Source organism: Hippocampus comes, unplaced genomic scaffold, assembly GCF_001891065.2.
Source record: "Hippocampus comes isolate QL1 unplaced genomic scaffold, H_comes_QL1_v1.1 scaffold125, whole genome shotgun sequence".
NCBI lineage: Eukaryota > Metazoa > Chordata > Actinopteri > Syngnathiformes > Syngnathidae > Hippocampus > Hippocampus comes.
The window spans coordinates 2,020,462-2,040,391 of NW_017805453.1; the positions used below are offsets into that span (position 1 = coordinate 2,020,462).

At 42.2% G+C, this 19,930-nt stretch overlaps 1 protein-coding gene across 1 annotated transcript in view; it reads right to left on the reverse strand.

Annotated features, from left to right (window-relative positions):
* The window catches only part of lrfn1 (leucine rich repeat and fibronectin type III domain containing 1), a 150,814-nt gene extending 143,685 nt beyond the window's left edge, over nucleotides 1-7,129 (reverse strand). Inside the window, exon 1 of the mRNA XM_019874376.1 lies at nucleotides 6,533-7,129. The gene's annotated coding sequence lies outside the window, so the exon portion shown is untranslated. The remainder of the gene's footprint in view (nucleotides 1-6,532) is intronic.
* Between the last annotated feature and the right edge of the window lie 12,801 nt (nucleotides 7,130-19,930).

Genomic DNA, 19,930 nt, shown 5'->3' on the forward strand with positions numbered 1-19,930 from the left:
CCCCCCCCCCTCTGCCGGCATCCTCCAAGGCCGTGGTAGCGTAACATTCACTAATCCACCATTGTTTATCTGCACTTGAATTCAAAACAAGCTTTAAAATGCCGGGGAGATGATTTCAAGTTAATTTCTGTATCAGAACAAAGCCAATGACCTCCTTCAAATTGTTTTTGTGCTGGTGCCTGCACGCAGGTACAAAACCTTCCCTCAATTCATTTACTGTGTTTAACTCCTTTAGATTGCAAAGTAGTTGAGACGGAGTCAACAGCTCCTTGTAGAGGTTTTCCACTTTCAAGCAGATCAAACAGACCTAAAATAGAGAAAAACTAACTACAACGTGGCCACTGAATGTTAAGTGTGTTATAATTTGCCCTCCTTTGTGTATTTTGACTCTAGATAGTCAAAAGTAAACAAACAAAATAACCCATAACGATTATTGATGAACATTATTATGCTCATCTTTTGTCCTGACTAAGGTGATTAAAGTTAACGAAGACTATGAAATATCTAAAATTTGAAAAAAAAATAAAAATAAAAATTTGTTAGCCAAATAAAATAAACGAAACTGCTTTTAAATTAAGAAACAACTGAAACTACATCTTACGTTTTGTTTAATTTCAGTATTGCAGTAAGTCCATCCAGAAGGAACAATCGACAAATACTCCGTACTGTTTACTCTGAAACTAACATTAAAACTAATGCAAACCAAATGAAAATGAAGCCTTTCTACAAAATGGAAACAACTTGCTGTAAAAACTATTTCAAATCAACTGAATTTAAAAAAAACTGTCAAAACAAAATAAAAAATGAGCGATGGTGCAACGGCCAAAATTATTGTAAATCTGGTCCAGACTAGGACATGCGTAAATGTGTCTTCACAAGTCTTATTTTCAAAAATGTATCATCATTGAAATGAAGAAATTTGTTGCTGGCTGTTAGTGTTACACACTTGTGCTTTGGGATCAATAAAGTATCGACGTATGCTAACCTCTCTCTGGCACCCCGACAGGGGTGTGCCATAACAAATCAGGGGATGCAAAAGTGTTAAGATTCAGAATTTTTTTCCTGCTTTTTGTGCCATTCAAAAAACTAAATAAAAACAAACAAAAAAACCCATCTGCTTTGTTTTTCAATATACCGTATTTTCCACACTGAAGGGCGCACTGGATTATGAGGCACACCTTCAATAAATGGCCTATTTTATCATTTTTTTCATACATTGGACGCAACGCATTATAAGACGCAATCTACAATGCATCCACTAGATGGAGCTACGCTCAAGGAAACGCCAACAGAACGATCAGATGTCAGGAAAACGTATTTAATAAAGCAGCGACACAGTTCACTTAACCAACAGCAAGTTATAACATTGACTCGTTAACGTTGAACTCTCTTACCGCTGCTCTATTTCCATGTTCAGCTGCGTAACCGATCGACTTCAGTGTGAACTCTGCGTTGGAAGCATGTCTCTTCAAGGAGCCATTTTGGGGCCGACCGTAATGACCATACACAAGGCGCATCGGATTTTAAGGCGCGCTGTGAGCTTTTAAAAAAAGTGGAAGGCTTTTAGGTGCGCCTTTTAGTGCGGAAAATACGGTATATTAAAAAAAAAAAAGCTCAGTTTGAGATCTCACTCTGCCGTCGGCAGTTCAGTCAAACCCGCCTCTCGACCCAGCGTCAGCCGTGACAGGTTCGAGTTGGCCCTAGTAAGAACCAGTCTCCAGGAAATGGATGGATGAAATATGACTTTTGACTGGAGCGAGTGAGGGCGTTTTCTTCGATTGCGTGAAATTGCAGAGATCAGCGATGACTACGCTAGCAGTATTGTAATGTTCACAACAAATCTTGCAACGTACCGTATATAGACAGGATATTTATACAAAAGTCGGGAAGAACAATGGAAAATGTCGATAGCGCACTCGACTGAATGTAAAATCCTTCATGACCGTACAGCCCCCCGGTGTTCATTAAAATCTGCCGGGAGTTATTAAAATATCCCCAAAACAATGTTTTTAGTGAGGAAACGAACGTGCTCGGGTGAAGCGGCATCAAAAGTCCACGGCTGCACAATGAGCACAAAGGCACGTCGCTACATTGTCTTGCAAAGTCTTTCTCAACTGGCAGATCAATAGCCGGTGCCGGCTGCTGCACTCTCGTTCCTGCAGCACTCTCATTCCTGCAGTGTCTGATAACCCTCATCAAGTCTGCCGATTTCATAAGGCCAACACATGACACCCGCGCCACGGGCAGCTGCTGAAACACAATGCAACAGAACGGCGAGTGAGAGACGCCATTAATTCCGCACCCGCGGCCAATGGAAAGACTCTCCAAAGTGGCATCTTCTCCGCGGACATTCACTCAGAACAATGCTAAGATGTTTTTGGAAAAAAAAAGGGGCTTAGCTATAACGCATGGAAATGGTAACCAGAGTCCTGCCCGACTGCATTAGGCCGACGCATGACAGGAAGTGCTGGGAGCCTCTGCTGTAACATCACGCAACACACCGAGTGGGCGTCGTCAGCCACACTTGACAAGGATGTTTCTGGCGTTTGCTAATGCTAACAAGGCTCAGCGCTAACTCACTTCCATTTGCCCCCAAGTGGTAAGCAGCTGGAACAGCCAGGAGTTTTATTTATTTCTGTAGTTATTTATTTTCAATTGCTATTATTTTAGAAGATTCTTATTTTCCTTTGCCGCGTATTTATTTTGCGGTTGTGGTGTTGCTTTCGAGTGATATAAAGTTGAATTTTCAAGGATTCAAGGTATTTTTCTTGTCATACCGGCATGAATTTCCGCAAAATTGTTCCTCATGGTCGAAGTTTAGCCCAGTAAGTTTCAAGACTTGTGAAAATAAAAATACAATAAAATAAGATAAAATCAATTCAATCAAGAGGTAAGGGAGAAACGTATTCACAGTTTGAATGTGTGCAAAGATGTAACGCGGCAAAAGTGTGGATCCAGCAGAATAAAAATGCAAGAGGCATCGGTTGTATGCATGCGCTTCCGGTGACTTTTTTTTTTTTTTTTTTTTTTTAAGCCAAAATCATCATTTATGGCTTGAACTGTTAAAATAATGTTATATGCATGCGCGTCCAGTGATTTTTTTATTTTTACTTTTCCAAAATCATCATTTATGGCTTGAACTGTTAAAATAGACACCGAGAAACATTTTTGGTGGATGACAGTTACTTGTGGTTGTTCACCATTTAATTAGGGCCCAACAAGCGAACGCTGAGATTTTTTTAATTTAGATTCCAATTGTTTTTGCCGATTTTTTTTTTCTGAAATGAATTGCATTTTTCAGTCACTCAACATGAACAAACACTCACCAAATATTGCACACACATCGGGCCGGGTGGAAAAAAAAAAAAAAGAAAAAAATTAAAGTGCGTGATAATCGATGAATCTTTGCACTCATATCAGCCTCGGGCTAAATTTAATATTGTTGTGGGTTATTGGGCGTTATATATATATTAAAGTGCGTGATAATGGATGAATCTTTGCACACATATCAGCCTAGGGCTAAATTTAATATTGTTGTGGGTTATTGGGCTTTTTTTTTTTTTTTTTATCCTACCCTATTTTCACGACCATACGGCACATTGTCTTAAAAGGCGTAGTGTCAGTTACGGATGCTAATTCTGTATTTAACACATACACAAGACGGATTGTATTATTGGACGCAAGCATGGTGATACGTACGCTATCTTTCACGACCATACGGCACATTGTCTTAATAGGCGTAGTGTCAGTTATGGATGCTAATTCTGTATTTAACACATCCACAAGACGGATTGCATTATTGGACGCAAGCATGGTGATACGTACGCTATCTTAAAAAATACGGTAGCATGCATGCACGCGAGCGTATGTTTTGAAAAAGGCGGCGGGAGCAAAACTGAATTCGGATGTATTTTATTGAAGCATTTAAGAATGTACTGGCGTTATTTTTTTGATCTATGCTCATCGTCAAATCCATCAAAGTCCGAATATTCTGTATCCGAAATGAACAGCTGGGCAGGTTCACAGTCAAACACGCCAGATTCCTTCGCCTCATTGTCAGAATCAGTCTTGTTGCCGTTCGGCTCCTCAGAAACGATGCCGGCTTTTTTGCGAAAGCTCGAACAACATTGCAAGCAGACACGTTAGCCAAAGCTTCCACAATCCATTTACAAATTGTGGCGTAGCTCGCCCCCGCCGTTTCTTCTCGACAATGTGGCTCAACGAGATGTCGAAAGTGAGCGGCAACTCGTCCACGTTGGCGATGTGCTCGAGCTGGATGTGTTAGTCGGCAATCTTTTTGTTGTATTTCAAAATGCAAAGTATGCTTGTCCCTCATTACTTTCCGTAGCCCAAGCGGGTAGGTAGCAATGTGGAGATTGGTCAAGAGAATAGTCGGTAATGAAAGCCAAGTGAGGCCGGCAGAGCGGCAGAAGAAAGGATTCAAATCTCCAAGACAGCGTCTGTATTTAATGTAATGCAGAACATTACGGAGCGAAAGACGGCCAGCTTTTCCTTGTAATCCGCCGGATGTTGCTACGCCACGGTCGTCCTTGCCCGGATGGATAGATGGTGCCGTTTCATAAAACAAAAGCACCAAGCACCACGGATTAGTTGATCTTGAATTCTCTCGCGGCTGCTCGATTCCCATGGTCCTCCGCGTAACTGATTGTTTGCGGCGTCAACGGGGCTTCGTAAGCGTCTCTCTCCATCAGTGCCATTTTCGGGATGCTGTTTTGCACAATGCACATGCTAGATACACCTACGAGGGGCGTGCCTATAGCATCCTCTTTCACGCCCAGCCTTCCCACGTTAATTTCCGCACGCTGTCCTCAGTTACGTCCGCCTTTCCTCGATATTAGCAGTGTGTCGGCACAACATGAGTCAGTCAAGCGGACCCCTCATCGAAGCCACACGACAGCATGACAGCCCGCATTATTCGCCGCCCCGTCCATTTTGGTGGAAATGGAAGACTTTTAAATGCACCGTTTGGTCGTGAAAATACGGTCGGTTTTCAAAATTTGGTTGGTGAATGTAACAGGCAGCCCAAGACCGACAAAAAGTCTCGTAGAGCCTTATGGTAAACCTAACTGGAAGTCCACCATTTCAATTTGTTTTTCAAATTTTGCCACATTTTTGGCCTTTTACAGAGGTCATATTTTCACATGTACTTCATTTTCAAAGAATTCATGTGCCAGTACCTCAACGTGCCAAAGGTCCTTCATAGCTGCTCGCAGTTCAAGTTTTGTTTTGTAATCGGAGGGTTTTGACTCGTCAGCGAATCCAATATGTGAGACGAGGCTCGAACCCACACCTCACACCTGTGAGGCATACATGCTAAACGCTATTTCACCGTCACTAACATGAATGTCATGGAAAGTTCAACTCATTTGCAAGCTGTCAAAATCTGTGAAAACGTTTAAGCAAGTACGACGTTCCGTTCGTCTTTAAGTCTCGACCTTTGCCGATTGTTGACGTCCAATGTATGTTTTACAGCTAGCGGGCAAAAGAGGCATGTGTCACAGCATCGAGCCGTGCCAAGACCCTGTGACAACTTTCATTTTTCACCTTGCTGCGTAATTCTAGGCGACAACTGCAAGGCTTTGGGCCGCCATATAAACATGCCGTCCTTTAGAACAATGTTTTCTCCATCTGGCGCCGCTGTGTGTGTGTTCTCCCTTTTTTTTTTTTTCCTGAACCGCAGCACACCTGATGGTGCGAACGCAGCCAGCCGGTGCCTCGAGCCACATCCTCCTACTGGATGGTCTCATATACGGCTGAATCGCTGCCACACGAAAGCCGGCGAAAACGACACGGCGGCGACGCTCGCTCGCCTTTGAGCGTGAGCTTACTGACATCTAACCCCCGCCTGGCTCTTACAGATTTGCAACCACACCGCCGCTGCTTCCACCACGCAGGCGTCTGTTGATGCTGGGATGATGGAGAGATATTTACCCAGACCAGACACTGTCCCTAAGATGCCGAAATTGGACGGGATCAAACTTCTCAAAAGAAGAATTTCCATAACACAGTTTATAGATTTGTGATTATACCTACGGACAAACAATCTACCTATCTCGTATACAAAATAGCACAGCCCCCTGAGACTTATTGTGTGACTACACCATCAGCCGGTGCACCACCAGAGAGGATTTCTAAGACTCCGCTCATTTAAGGAACAGTCGGTTTGTGTGCGCGGTGCTGATTCAGACACGCCCGGGGAAAATCTTCATTCCTCGGGACACCATGTGCATTGCATGTGTTGTTTTAGTATATTCAACACCCGACTCGTGATGCAGACGGACCGGTCGGGGCCCAGCGGACCTTGGCTAACTGAGCGTAACCAACACCATCAATAGAAGCTTTGATGCCTTGTGATGGCTTCATAGCACAAGCCATCGAGCTGCATTGGGAAGTCGTCGAACACGCTCGCATGCATCACATCCTGAGAATTTCGCATGCACAATCTATGCGTCACATAACTGATGAGCTCCCTCCTCGATCCACACGCGCGTGTGTGTTTGCTCCCACTTACCAAAAGTGACACTAATGAAGAGTTGCACCTGATTCCCTCCCGGGCTGCCTCCACTTTTTTTGAAACGGGGGGGACGAATCGCGTCGGGTAAACGGGAGTTAATGTATTCCAAATTGACGCGTGGTTGTGGAGGGATGGAAGCTGATGAAAAGATCCCAAAAGACGTGTTGGAGAGTGTCACAGTTAAGTCTGTCCAAAAACGGGAGGGGGGGAAGCATTCAAATCCAACCTCTGGAGGATTAGCGACACGAAAAAAAGCTCCCCAGAGTCCTTTCGAGGAGCCTCAGCGTCCGAGGTGCATTCAAGGACCAATGCGCATCACGTTTGCTCCCCCACTCACGCTGTTTGCTTTCGCTGTCTCCCGATAAATCCCACGCGTTTAAAGAGTGTATTGAGAAAAAACCAAGAACAACAAGGGGGAAAAGAGGGATCCGGAAACGGTAACACAAAAATCAGCTTCGAAAAAAAAAACGCAAATGAGAAAACTGAAGCAGCAAGGGCGCAGTCAGTGTTCGAGTCTAACTTCTCCTTTGCGCAACCATGATGGAATCCCGCCCAAGGTTTTGGTGGCACAGTGTTTTTCTCTCTCTCACTCTCTCTCTCTCTCTCTCTCTCTCTTGATGTCACGCGTGGCCGCGCGCGCAGCTAGTTTTTGCACAAAAAACACCCAGCCAGTGTGCTCCGTGCACCGGGAGGATCAATAGGACGAAGTAGGAGGAGGAGGAGAAAACGGAAGAAGATCTCGGGGTAGTACGCGGCTTCCTAGGCGAATCTTTCCGCGCGCACTAAAATACGCTTTGTGTGTTCACCTGCGACAACGAGGAGCTGCTGTCACGCCATCATGTCTGGGGGGAGAAGAAGAAGAAGAGGAGGAGGAGGAGGGAGATGAAGAGGCAGAGTGTGGGAAGAAAGTCACTGGTGGACGGTAGTTGGTGTCTTGAAGCACACTGCAGCAGTTAAAACATTGCCATTTGGGACTGCATTCAAAATAATGGTTAGAGTGGAAGATCTCCATAGATTAAACAGTAATAATGCCTCAAAGTCCAACGGTTACCATCATCAAGACTTTATCAACAGTATGGCGCGTCCATTTTGAAAAATACGGGCATTTTAACAACTGTGATTACTCACAAAACGAACGCCTACCCAAATTCAGTCTTACGTTTGGAGTTCATCGTCACGTTGTGTTGCTTCTGATTACCGCCCACAACACTGGTTCTCAAACTTTTTATACCGAGTACCACCGTAATGAATCAAGGACAGTCACATAGTAGGCCCAAGTGTTCATTCAAAACAAGGCAATTGTATTTGCTGTAATAAGTTTTAAAAAACTTGATTAAAGCATTGCAAATAATTTTTTTAAATATGTACCTAAATAATATAAAAAAGGTCTTTTGAATTTCATAAAAATGGATTGTACTTAAATTACATACAACGAAATGTTCCAAAAATGCACTGTGCAGAAAGTTGTTTTTAAAAAACAGTACAGTAGCCTACTGGATTTTAAAAAGGGAAGCCAAGTCAAAAGTTTTCGTTAAAATGTATTCTATGTGGCCCAACAAGTCTAAACATTGCATTGTGATTAATACATTTGTGGAATTTAATTTAAGCAGCAAAATCGACCTGTTTTTATCCATCTCAGTGGGCGGCCATTTTGCCACTTGCTGGTAGCAGAAAAGAACATCAGAGTGCCTCATGGCTCAGGTAACCAACCTCACCGCTCACCTCGTATTCTGGGTTTGGTCATGTCACTTTCGCAAGACGACCTCTGACGTACCGTGATGTCATTTTCAGTCGACGGAACATAGCAGAATGGCTGCCTCCTCAGATGCATAAAAACAGGGGGAATTTTGCTCCTTAATTCATATTCCACAAACACAGTATTAACCAGAAAAATGCGTTCAGACCATTGGGGGCTCATAGAGCATTGTAAAAAATAATTCCGCTTTAAAAAGGTTTATACAGGCACCACACATAGCTACAAGCGTCATTCTCCTGTTTGATTTGTCACATTATTTGTATTTAATTGTTTTCAGTTAAAAAGAAAAAGTCTCATTCGTAAGCAACTTGAGAAAAATAAAATGTAACCAAGCAAATGCTCTCAACTTGAAACACTTGTAATTTGAGACATTTGTAAGTGGAGCCACTGTAGCTTGTCTGAGGTGAAGGGAGGGGGCGGAGTTGTTCCTGATGCCTACTGGGATGTGCAATGTTGAGCTAAAAGGCCCGACCAGGGGCTTGAGAGGAAGTGAGGGAGGGGGATCAAGAGGATTGTTGCTTGTAATGGCTCCCCATGTTATTGCATCGAAAAAGAGGCTGGCCACCCACATCTTTTTCACGCATCGCCTCGTGCGTCACTTCGCTTTGGGGCCAAGCGCTCATACTCCTCTTGGCCCTGATCAATGGAAACACGATATTCAGTGTGCCGAATAAAAGACATGAATGCCCACCCACTGGAAGGGGAGAAAAGGAAAAATAACAACAACCAAACAAGCGTGCATAATCTTCTCTCAGATTTGGAAAAAAAAAAAAGACACACACACACACACACACACACACACACACACACACACGAAATAAATAAATGACAGATGCTCTGTATCCATGCTGCTGTTCAAATGAGGGAAATGACACGTTTAAAAGAAAAGAAAAAAAAAAACTTCCATAAAATGACTTGCGGACTTGCAAGTGACCGATTGCATGATTTTCAGCCGACTGGTATTGGCGGGAAAAAACAGATCAGATTTTTACATTTTCTTCATTTCTTAAATCAGGAATTACATTTTAGTTGTTGACTGAATTGGAACCACTGCTGGTTTACAGCCATATACAAAGGTATCGTCTCAGGGTACTTTTATTCAAATAAAATACGATCGTTGCGATTATTTGGATTTAGTCTTCCTTTTCCTCTTCATTGCATTGCAGAGGCAATACATCAAAACTCGGGTTTCAGCAAAATAAAAGTGACTTGCACTCGGACGTAAAAAAAAAAAAAATGTGATTGAGACATCCATGCTTCACTCTACGGAAATACTCCCTGAAAGTTACATAAATCCTCAAAGTTTGAAAATACTGTCAAAATGTTACCCAGCTGCTCTTCAAATCTTTAAAATATTCGTCAACACTTACCAAAATACTCTTAAATCTACTGGCATACTTCCGAGTTTGTCGATTTAATCCCGCGATTTCTTTGCGTAGCGCCCTTTGAAAATCACGATCAGATATATGTCAAGTGTGAACATGAACACATGCAGTTCCCGCTTAATTATGGCGAGTCTGCTCCGTGACAAATTAATTGGTGAGAAAAGGATGGCTACGCAGGTGCGACTGCAATGAAATTACGATGCACAACAGGTCCCAAATGTAAACCTCCAATAAAACGGAAACGCCGGCAAATAAAAGCGCGTGAAATGACGGCGTCAGCGCTCGTTACGGCTCCGCAGGCGCGCTTTACATGCTTAAAACGGGACAAAGTGTAGACGCAGTAAACTTTTTATAGGAATGTCTTTTTTTTTTTTCTTTTTCCTTCAAGCCTTGTTTGTATTCGCAGTACATTCCATGCCGACTGCTATCTTGCCCTCGGTGCGCCGTGGCAACTGTCAGTGTTATCTGATGTGCAAGTCTGCGTGCGGCCCCTTGTAATTAAAGGGCGATCCTTAATGGGCCAAGCACCTCCTGGGTATTTATGCTCGGACGTTCACATCCGATTTTCGGGTGGGGGGGGGGGGTGTGCTAAACACAGATGCTGCTCACCTCATTCCATTCTGAATGTCAATGTTTCTCATCAGACAACACGTCATCCCCACTCTCAATTGTACTTTATTGTTGTTGTTGTTGTTGTTACACGACTCCAACGTCCACTCATTGTACAACTGTGACTTCCTGCTGCCGTCACACCCCTGAGAGATTCTCAAAGTGGTGCGCAAGAATCACAAAATTAAACACGCAAATGTTACAGTAACTTGCTTCCCCAGTACCGTGCATTTCTTAGGTACAGTACAGTTGTATTTAAGTGAGTGTACAAAAAGTGATACACGCACACAGTTGACACCAAAGGCGGGGAGGGGGAAGGGGGGGTGAAAAGAGGAAAACTCTTCTTGAGCAAAAAGCCCTTTTTCTTCCGCCACAATTAATCTTTTAGAAATGTCTGTTTTGGTTTTAAAATTTCAAATATGAACCACAATCCAATATTAGAATGGAGCTTGTGGCTATCCATACAGACTTTTTAAACTTAAAAATACAGTTCATATTCCTACTCATAGAATTCTGCCCCCACGCCCCTTTTTTTTTTTTGTTCTGCATAGGGTTTATTTTTTGTGGAGCCAGCACCATTTTTTCCTGGAAAATATATTAACTGTCTATCAGGCTTGTTTTTTTTTTTTTTTGGGGGGGGGGGTTCAAATATAAATACAAAATGTTTCATGAATTTCAACAGACGTCAATTATATGCTTTCCGTGGGCCAGCCCATACCACTGTAAATGGTTTAAGTACAGTTCAGTTGTATTTAACTGTTAAGAACTGTTTGCTTTAAACAAGCATTTCTGTACAATTTTTATGTCAAACATTATAAATGAGTGAATTTATGTTTTTTTTTCCTCTTGTAATGAAGTGAAGTTGTTCAACCTGTGCTAATTTTACAAAAGCTTACAATATTAGAAAACATACGTTATAGGAATACATTTTTCATTTTTGATGAACAGTTGGGCCTACATTAAAAACAAAAAAACAAAAAAACAACTGCTAGAGCCACAAGCTGTATGAAATGTTGACCTTTACCGTTACATTTCAAAACTAAAAAAGCTTTCCCGTTTAATCCTCCACAGCTTTTCAAAACAAATATCCCATGTGACAGGTTGTCAAGCAATGAGCAGGGTGAGCGATGATGAGGAGACCAGACTTGCAAGGGAGACTCATGACCGGAGATGAGTCACGGATCTTCAAGACCAAGCGCCAGATCCTCCAGTGGAAGAGTCCGACGTCATCAAGAACGAAGAAAGCAAGCTAGTCGAAGTGCAACGGCAAAGCCAAGTTCTTCCATGCGAGTGGCATCAACCAAAACATCGACAAAGGAATCCTCCAGCGTTTGTTTTTGCGTGTTATCGCGTGAGAAAAGGCGAAAGCTTCAGTCGGAGAACTTGTGGCTGCTTCAATTCATTCCCTAAAATCGAGGCATCCCCATCACGAATGCCTTGCCCTTGATAACCTGTGCTATGATACTGCAGGCGTGATGGCTACGGCACATCGCACATGCGCAGCAGACGTGACGTGGAAAGCTAAAACGCAAACAAAGCCGTTTGTGGATACTTTAGTATCATTGTTATTTTTTGGTGAGAACATTTTAGAGGGGGAAAAAAATTGCAAAAAAAAATTATTCAATGCAAACAAATGGACTGCCGCCTAATGAATAAATGCCTTTCTCCAGTAGACCGGGCACCCTCGTCAAAAAAAAAACGCCTTCCCATGTTTACAGCTTGTGTTAATGTGCTTTGTAGCAGTTGTGTAGCCCATATGAAAATCGAGGCCTCCTCTCTGATAAATGCATTTCCTCAAATAGACGCCTGGCACTCTGTTGTTATATACACAAAATTCTGGAATATGAAAAATGATAGAGAAATCTATGAACAAAATTGTATCATTTTTAAAGTTTCGGTTAATTTGGGCATGTCTGGACATACTCAGCGCAGAGGTGTCGGCCATTTGGGCAGAGGGCCTTTTCTTGAGTCATCACGTCAAAGCAAGGGGGGCGAACAGATGGAAGAAGGCTAGATTCAATCACAGAGTGGGAATAAACAAATTGGGAACAAAGAGTTGTTGAATACCAAAAGACAGTTTGGGAACAGCTGTCGCGCCCAGGTGGACATTTGTCATCAGCAAAGTCTGTGACCTGTGTATTCGGGTAGATCAGATCACTACCAGTAGCCAACATATATAAATACTGTATAGTACTCCTCCATAAAAACAACAACAAAATTGCTTTGGATACTCAAACACTCATGGCTGCTATTTGAGAAATTGCGGCACTTCTTTTTTTTTTTTTTAATCCAAACCCGTAGTGAACAAATTTAGGCTTCCTCCAAATTAACACCTTACCCCGAATAGACACCTGCTTCTCTCTGTAGTTGAGCAGGCCCAATACCACTATGCAGAAATACAGAATTTTTTTTTTTTTTGTGTAAATCCAGGCTTCTCTGTTGATAAACGCCTTACCCCTAATAGTCATACACGCACTTACCTACCTACCTACCCATCTATCGGTCCAGATAATGTCGATGTAGAGCATCCTGATGGAGTGCATCAGGATTTGATACCGTTATCCTGAAGGGTTTCGATTTACAAGTGTGTGCACGTATTGGGGTGCGCGTGCCGCATGCGATGAATAGGGATCGCGGCGGAAGTGGATGCAGCATGAAAGCTATTTATATCAGCGTGCACTCTTGCGGTAATACACTGGAAAAAAGTGATTGATAACAACCAGATTGGGTGATTGCACATCTTGACTGGCTGCAGCTCCCTAAAGTGATGAAATTATGACTCACGCCAGTCCCAGAAAGAAAACGTACTTCCTGAACCTGCTGCGAGTCCCACACACACACACACACACACACACACACACACACACACACACACACACACACACATACAAAACACACACACAAATACGCTGAGTCACGTTCATGCCACACATTCAGAATGTGTGACGTCACTCTAGTTCCCGTGGGCTCAATCCCAATCCCACAAGAAGTGTCTCCTGGCATTCCTTCTGACATCCCCTCACCTTCACCCGGACATGGTTATGTCCAAATGTGATCCTCAAAGGCACGTGCACACATGTTGGAGACACCAACGGGAGCTTGAGCACCTGCCCATTTTTCTTTTTCTTTTGTATTGTTTTGTTTATTAAATTAATTTCTCTCTTGACTAAACACCCAGAAATTGTCTGTGCGGCCAGATTAGTTTTTTTGTAGCTATTTGATGAGTATTCAACAATTATGAGAATGTATTGAAATGTAAAAAAAATGATTTAATTAACAAAATAAAGTACATCAGAGCTGTCCGAATGTTCATTGATGGATTAATTACGCGAAGGACACGTATCTTGTACTCGAAATCCCAGTAACGGATTAGGTCAGTGAGATCTATCCACTGTAATGAGGAAACTGGCCTGATCACACCCCCCTAAGTGAGAGGAGTGATGCCCTACGACCTACAATCCATACACACCGACGCAGCCCACTAAAGCTCTCGGTGGGGGGCATGTTTAATGACCCGGAACGTATTACACAGGCGAGTTGCTCAACTGAAGCGCAGTCATACACGGACGTAGGTGTCTATCTGTCCCCGGATGCTTTTTTTTTTTCCCCCGGGACACAACACAGTTGCCCTTGTCACACTTTTAACAAATTGCACAAATCAATTTCCATTAGGGAGAATGAAATTCCTCAATTTCTCCTATTCGGGCTGAGCCCAGCGGAGCGATAATGCGATGTTCCATCAGTTCAGCGTGTCAGTGAATGGTCTCGAGTGGATTCCGGGGGAGAATTAGTGCGCGGATTAGTAGAATGGGGTCGCTTCGTGGCACAGATCAACACTGACTTTATAACTTGTACGCAGGTTGCAGAACCTTGCAATTTCTTTCTTTATTATTATTATTTTTTTGCTCATGCATAAGATCAAACACTCAAAGAAACCACAAAGAACTCGAATGGCAGTTGAGTGCATGGCAATTACACGGTCAATTTTGTAGTGTACGTTTTACTCTTAAAGGACAAGATCTGGTCCCAGTTTTAGCAGAGTAAAATTTGAGGGCTGTCAAAACAAAACGGCTTGCAGATAATTTGATATAGAACAAAATTGCAGCGGAAGTGCGCATGAGGCAAAGACTGTCCGTAATTTCAACTAACAACCCAGGCTAAATTTAGCTCCGCTTACTTTACTTTACTACTTGATACCAATGACTACTTTCCTAAAAGCCAGAGCTTGGACACCATTGTAGGGTGTTGCAGCAAAATTATAAAAACAGCAAATGCTCTTCAGCAAACAGCTGATAGCGTCCAAAGGAAAAAAAATGCAAACAGGTGTACATCAAAGATGAGCATAATTTATGATAGAGTATAATTGCTTCACATCCGCCACAAAATGCTAATTGGAGAGCAAAGGCAATAATGGATTCAATCCATCATTCCATTTTTTTTTTTATGTCACTGACCCTAACAGTATTAGAGTTGCTGTGAGGTGGATAACCACTCCTACACCTTGCAGCAATGTCATTTTACAAAACTGTTCTGCTTCTTTATGGCTGTCACTTGTCGCTGGACAGAATTCAGGTGGCTTGAGCAAAACTGCCCCCAGTGGTCGAAGAGAGGAATTGTCGTATGCCTGCCTGCTTTGAACGTCACACATACTGCATGACTGACTGTTTATAGATACCTTAAATTCGCTACTTAGTTACGACTTTGTTTTACATATGAATACGGAATTGAAGTTTGTGCTGTGGTGTAAAGGTGTGGTCACGTGGCACAAGAAGGCGTGTTCGGTTAGTGTACTTGCTGTTATTTTGATTGTTCCCGTCATGAGGATAAGCGGCTTCAATAATGGATGGATGCATATAATGTACTGTACAATTGGCCTTGACGTGTTTTTACGACAAATAGTTTCAGTAATTATACATTTCGAAAAAGTATGTGCACAAGGAACAAGTTTGCGTAGCAGCATTTGAACACGCCACGTTGCGCAAGAATGCACTCGCCACTATGCTAACGGATTTCCATTTCAGTGTATCAAATTTATAGCCTACAACAGTTTTCATTGAAATATTTACTACTGTTGTAAAATGACAATAGCTTTTACACCCATGCAGCAGAATACAAAGTCGGCAGACTGACTTGAAAACAACAATAAAAAAAAAAGAACAAGGGGAAGAAAAAAAAAGACAAGAGCGCATCTGCGCCTCAGGCTTGTTGGCCTGAGCCAACTGGACGCGATGCACTTTGCATTCGAGTCCGTCCACTTCACTGGACCTCAGATGAACAACTCGGCTCCAACTGTGAGCATTTTGGTGCGGTCTTGATTGTTCCGAATTTGACCCATTTTACCAAGCTTGAGGCCACTGTGTCACCAAATACAAATGAACCTCGAAAATCAATAGCTGCTGAGGTTGTGCCATTCAGAAATGACTTGCAAGTTACTGTGACAAGATTTACACTCCAGGTCCAAGTAGCCAAGTCTGATTTGAAGTCTGCCTGATTTTTTTTTTTCTACTGTCTTGTTCCATGTACAATGAACACCATTTCACAGGAGGGAATAGATTCCTGGCCATTCTCGCTAGCTGCAGCTAGCTCCATGCTAGATGGTAGTCGGCATTATAGCAAGACCATATATAATTCTGTATCTCCAAATTATATTGTAAAAAATATACTTTTACCCCTTCCACGTGCTTTAAACAAATGTCAAGTTATTAAAACACACTAAAGTATTCCTCGGTGCCAGTTCTCACTCCCATGCTCGCGGTTCTCCAAATAAACGGCCAAGCATTGTTACCTCAAGCTGTTTGTCACTCACAGCTCAAGTTTACTGTAAAACGAGAATTACACATTCAAATACACAAAATACTCAACTAATACATGAAATGAAAGCCTGCTCATTTTATCATTTGAAATATTTTGGGGGTGGGGGGGTGGCGGGGTTGTGACAAAGATGAAAACGAAGGTCAATTCGCTCGCTTTGTTAGTGCCGTTTTCCTTTTTATTTTATTTCCTGAAAATTATTGTTTCAAACTTAGTTTTTTTTAGTTTTCATTACTCTAAGAACCTTGATTGACACTCACATACACACTAACAATTTAGAGCCTTCAATTAACCTAACCCGAGGGTCAAACTGTGAAACAGTCGTGATAACAACATTAAAGACGTTACGCTGTGCTGCCAATAATATGATAACACAATGTAATTTTTGTCCTGCTACAATGTCAATGTTTTTTTTGTTTTTTTTTTTCCAAGTAAAATCACATTATAATCAAAGCAAGCAATATTTTCTTGTTGCTGGCCCCTCAACCTCAGTCACACAAGAGGAAATTCCCCTAGAGGCATCCCAGAGGCAATGGACCAGAGGTGGGCAATTTAGTGGTGGAGGAAAAGAACGCCTCTGGTCCTTATTTACACTTGGGAATCATAATAAAAAATGTTCAGGGTTTTTTTTTCATTGTAATTATGGCACAAACCTGAGCCCTAGAGAGGATTTACAGTCTTATTCAATACTACGCCCTCTTGCATTTTACCCTCCATGCAGCTGCCAATATGCAGCTGAGAAATGACGCAAAGTTAGCGTCAGCATCTTGTACGGGGTTTGTGAGCACTCGATGTCTCTCGAAATTCTAAATGTATGCATGTATGGGCAGCAAGCCCCATAACTCACTCTCATGCTTTTGGTGATGAAAACATTTTGTATTGTTGCAGTCCTGTTGTTAGGTGTGCTTTTTTGGGTTGTACACCATATTGCTGCTCTGAGGGGGGGGGGGACAGATCAACTAAGGTGACCTTTAATTAGCATCACAGCTGACTTCAAACTTGCAATCAGTCACTCGGCCTAGTTACAGGGTGACAAGTACTGACTGTGCTGTTTGGTGATATGGTGTGTACTACACTTAAAATGGACCAGAGGAAGCAACGTGTACATGCGTTTTCTCCAGGTACTCCAGCTTCAATCTCCATTAAAAAAACAAACAAAGATATACGACACGAAAATTTTGATTTGACAACACAGTTTTGAAAATTGAGCCCCTGAAGCCAGTTTCACCTCATAGCTGGATATGTTGCAGGCTTTTCTATCACGAGGAGACCTCCCCAAAAGTCTCATGAACCCTTGCATGAAAAGATGCAGGATTTGAGCTACATTTGTTTACAGTGACTATTCTAGTGTCATTTTGGCCATTTCCGGGACTCCTTGAAAAATTGACTCAGTCTATTATTTTTGTCCGATTGCTACCAAATTGCGACCAAATTTGAACCAAGATGGAAGTTTGCCATTTTGGTTTTAAGGTGGGGTGTCAGAGGCATTTATTTGGTGGATATATTTTACTTTACTCCTCCTCCTGGTGTTGCCATGTTAACCAACTAGAGCAGTGTAGACTGATATACTGTTCATGGAGGTGTCGGAATCCCACTCGATCTCTAAGCAATCCTTGCCTGTTTGGAGCGACGCAGTCATATTAGAGCAGGGCTTGTCCTGCCAAGATTGCAAGTGGGATTCCTAATTTCTCAGATACTAAACTCATCAGTGCACGAATGGTAGTCATAATACACAAAGGACAAAGTGCGTGACTGAGTATTTTTATAGTGTCTACATCACAGGTGTCAAACTCAAGTCCCGGGGGCCAGATCTGGCCCGCCACGTCATTTTATGTGGCCCGCGAAAGCAAATCAAACATGTCAACTTCCATGATGCTTGTTAAAATCTCCAACAACATTTTAAATTATCATATGTAATGAACAAGAGACATATTGTAAGCATTTTTTGGAACCAAACCCCTCACTACAGTAACTTAAACAATAGTTGAAGAAACCGTTTTTAATTGGCTTCAGTCACAATGGCCCTCCAAGGGAAACGGTAATTAAAATGCGGCCCACGACAAATATGAGTTTGACAACCCTGGTCTACATGTTGCTGAAACATTTGTGTTCAGTCAGTTGCTAAACTGGTTAAAAGGCAAAAGTAAACTGAAGACATACTGGACAAGCTAAGCTACAAGATAATGTCGATCCTAAGAATAGCTTTTTACTTCATACATAAAAGAGTAGCCTACTTAGAGTTTGATGTCAGTGCAAGTTGGCCTTTAAAAATCATAAAAGTAACGGTGACTGGCACTAAATGGGGGGGGGGTCCTTTCATTGTCACCGGCTAAGATGACGATCCCAGGTCGCTCTGTGCTATTTGGAATGAAATTTAAATCGCTTCCTGCAGGACTAAAAGGCACATTTCAGAATATGTTCGCGAGTGTCTGCAGTGATTTCATTTAGGGAACTATGATATCATCCATCATACCCATTGTTTTTCACTGAGTGAATGCTGGGAAGTGGACATTTTGGTTTTGTGTCCTGAAAGAAAAAAATGAATGGCGTGCGAGTGACTGCTGACTTCAAATTACTCTGCACGCTCAACGAGGGCCAACACCGACGCTTTTTGGACATTGAAGACTACATTGAATGTTTTGGGAGAGGTTTCATTTCCCTTCCCCCTCCTCCTTTTGATCATGAATCATGGATTTATTTAATTTTTTCAGCCACCTGAAACGCACACACACTTTCCATCCTTTTAACGCGAGAGCTGATGCCATGTAGTCAATGTGTTAGGGCTGAGGTAAAAAAAAAAAAACATCTCATTTGTATTGCAAATAGTGTATTCACATGATGAAACAAACTAAATATAGCAGGGAAGAGGCAGCATTAATCCATCTGAAATGTCACTGTAATTTACTTTTCCCGCCTCCATTAATGTTTTTTTTTTTCCACAAGGCAAAACTAAATATGCATTTCTCACATCCCGTCGATGCCAAGCAGAACTTGATACTGACATACGATTAGAGCAAAAGTCGGTCTTCAAGTCCTATTTTGGATCATGTGACGTCACAAGCAAGTCGCTAACTTTAGTCAAGTAGGTGTCGACCTGCTGGGAGAGTGCATTTTGATGCGCTCACACACACACATACACATCATCAGAATTTTCTACACGTCAAAAAACTTGCAGTCACACCAAAAATCTTTTGGCATGCCATAGTCTTGATATTGCTCTGTCTTGTTGCCACTCTTATACTTACAAATCACTATTATGGAAGGTTTATCATATTCAAAATCTAACAGGTGCATTCACCCTGCTGAACAACCTCAAAATTGGCTTAACATCACCGCTGGTAGTTTTCAAAAATTCACCCCGCATAGCCAGTTTGACTGAGCACCAAGAAATTTGGCAGGCAGACTTTTGATTACGGTCATTCAATTAATTGTTCCTGTGTCAGTCAATAACTAAATCGTCTCTGCCATTTTCGTTAGGAATATGAAATTTGGTAAGCATGTCTAATTTGAGTTCACCCCCAATTTTTTTTCCCCTCAAAGAAGCCATGCCTGAAAACTAACAGAAGGCTGCCATTTTGGTTTTCACACAACCATTTGAGCCATTTTACGCCTATCGATGTACTCAACCTCATCTCAGCCAATTTCCTTTAGCAACATGAAATCTACCGTTATCATGAAGTCAAAGTCAAAGTTCAAAAAGTCCTCAATAACCCACGTCAAAGAAGACACAGGAAGCCTGCTATTTTGGTTTGAAGTGGCGATTTGAAAGTCATTATGGCAATTTCCAGCTCACACGCTTCAAGAACAATCTCGTCGTCGTCAGTTTCCCTTCCT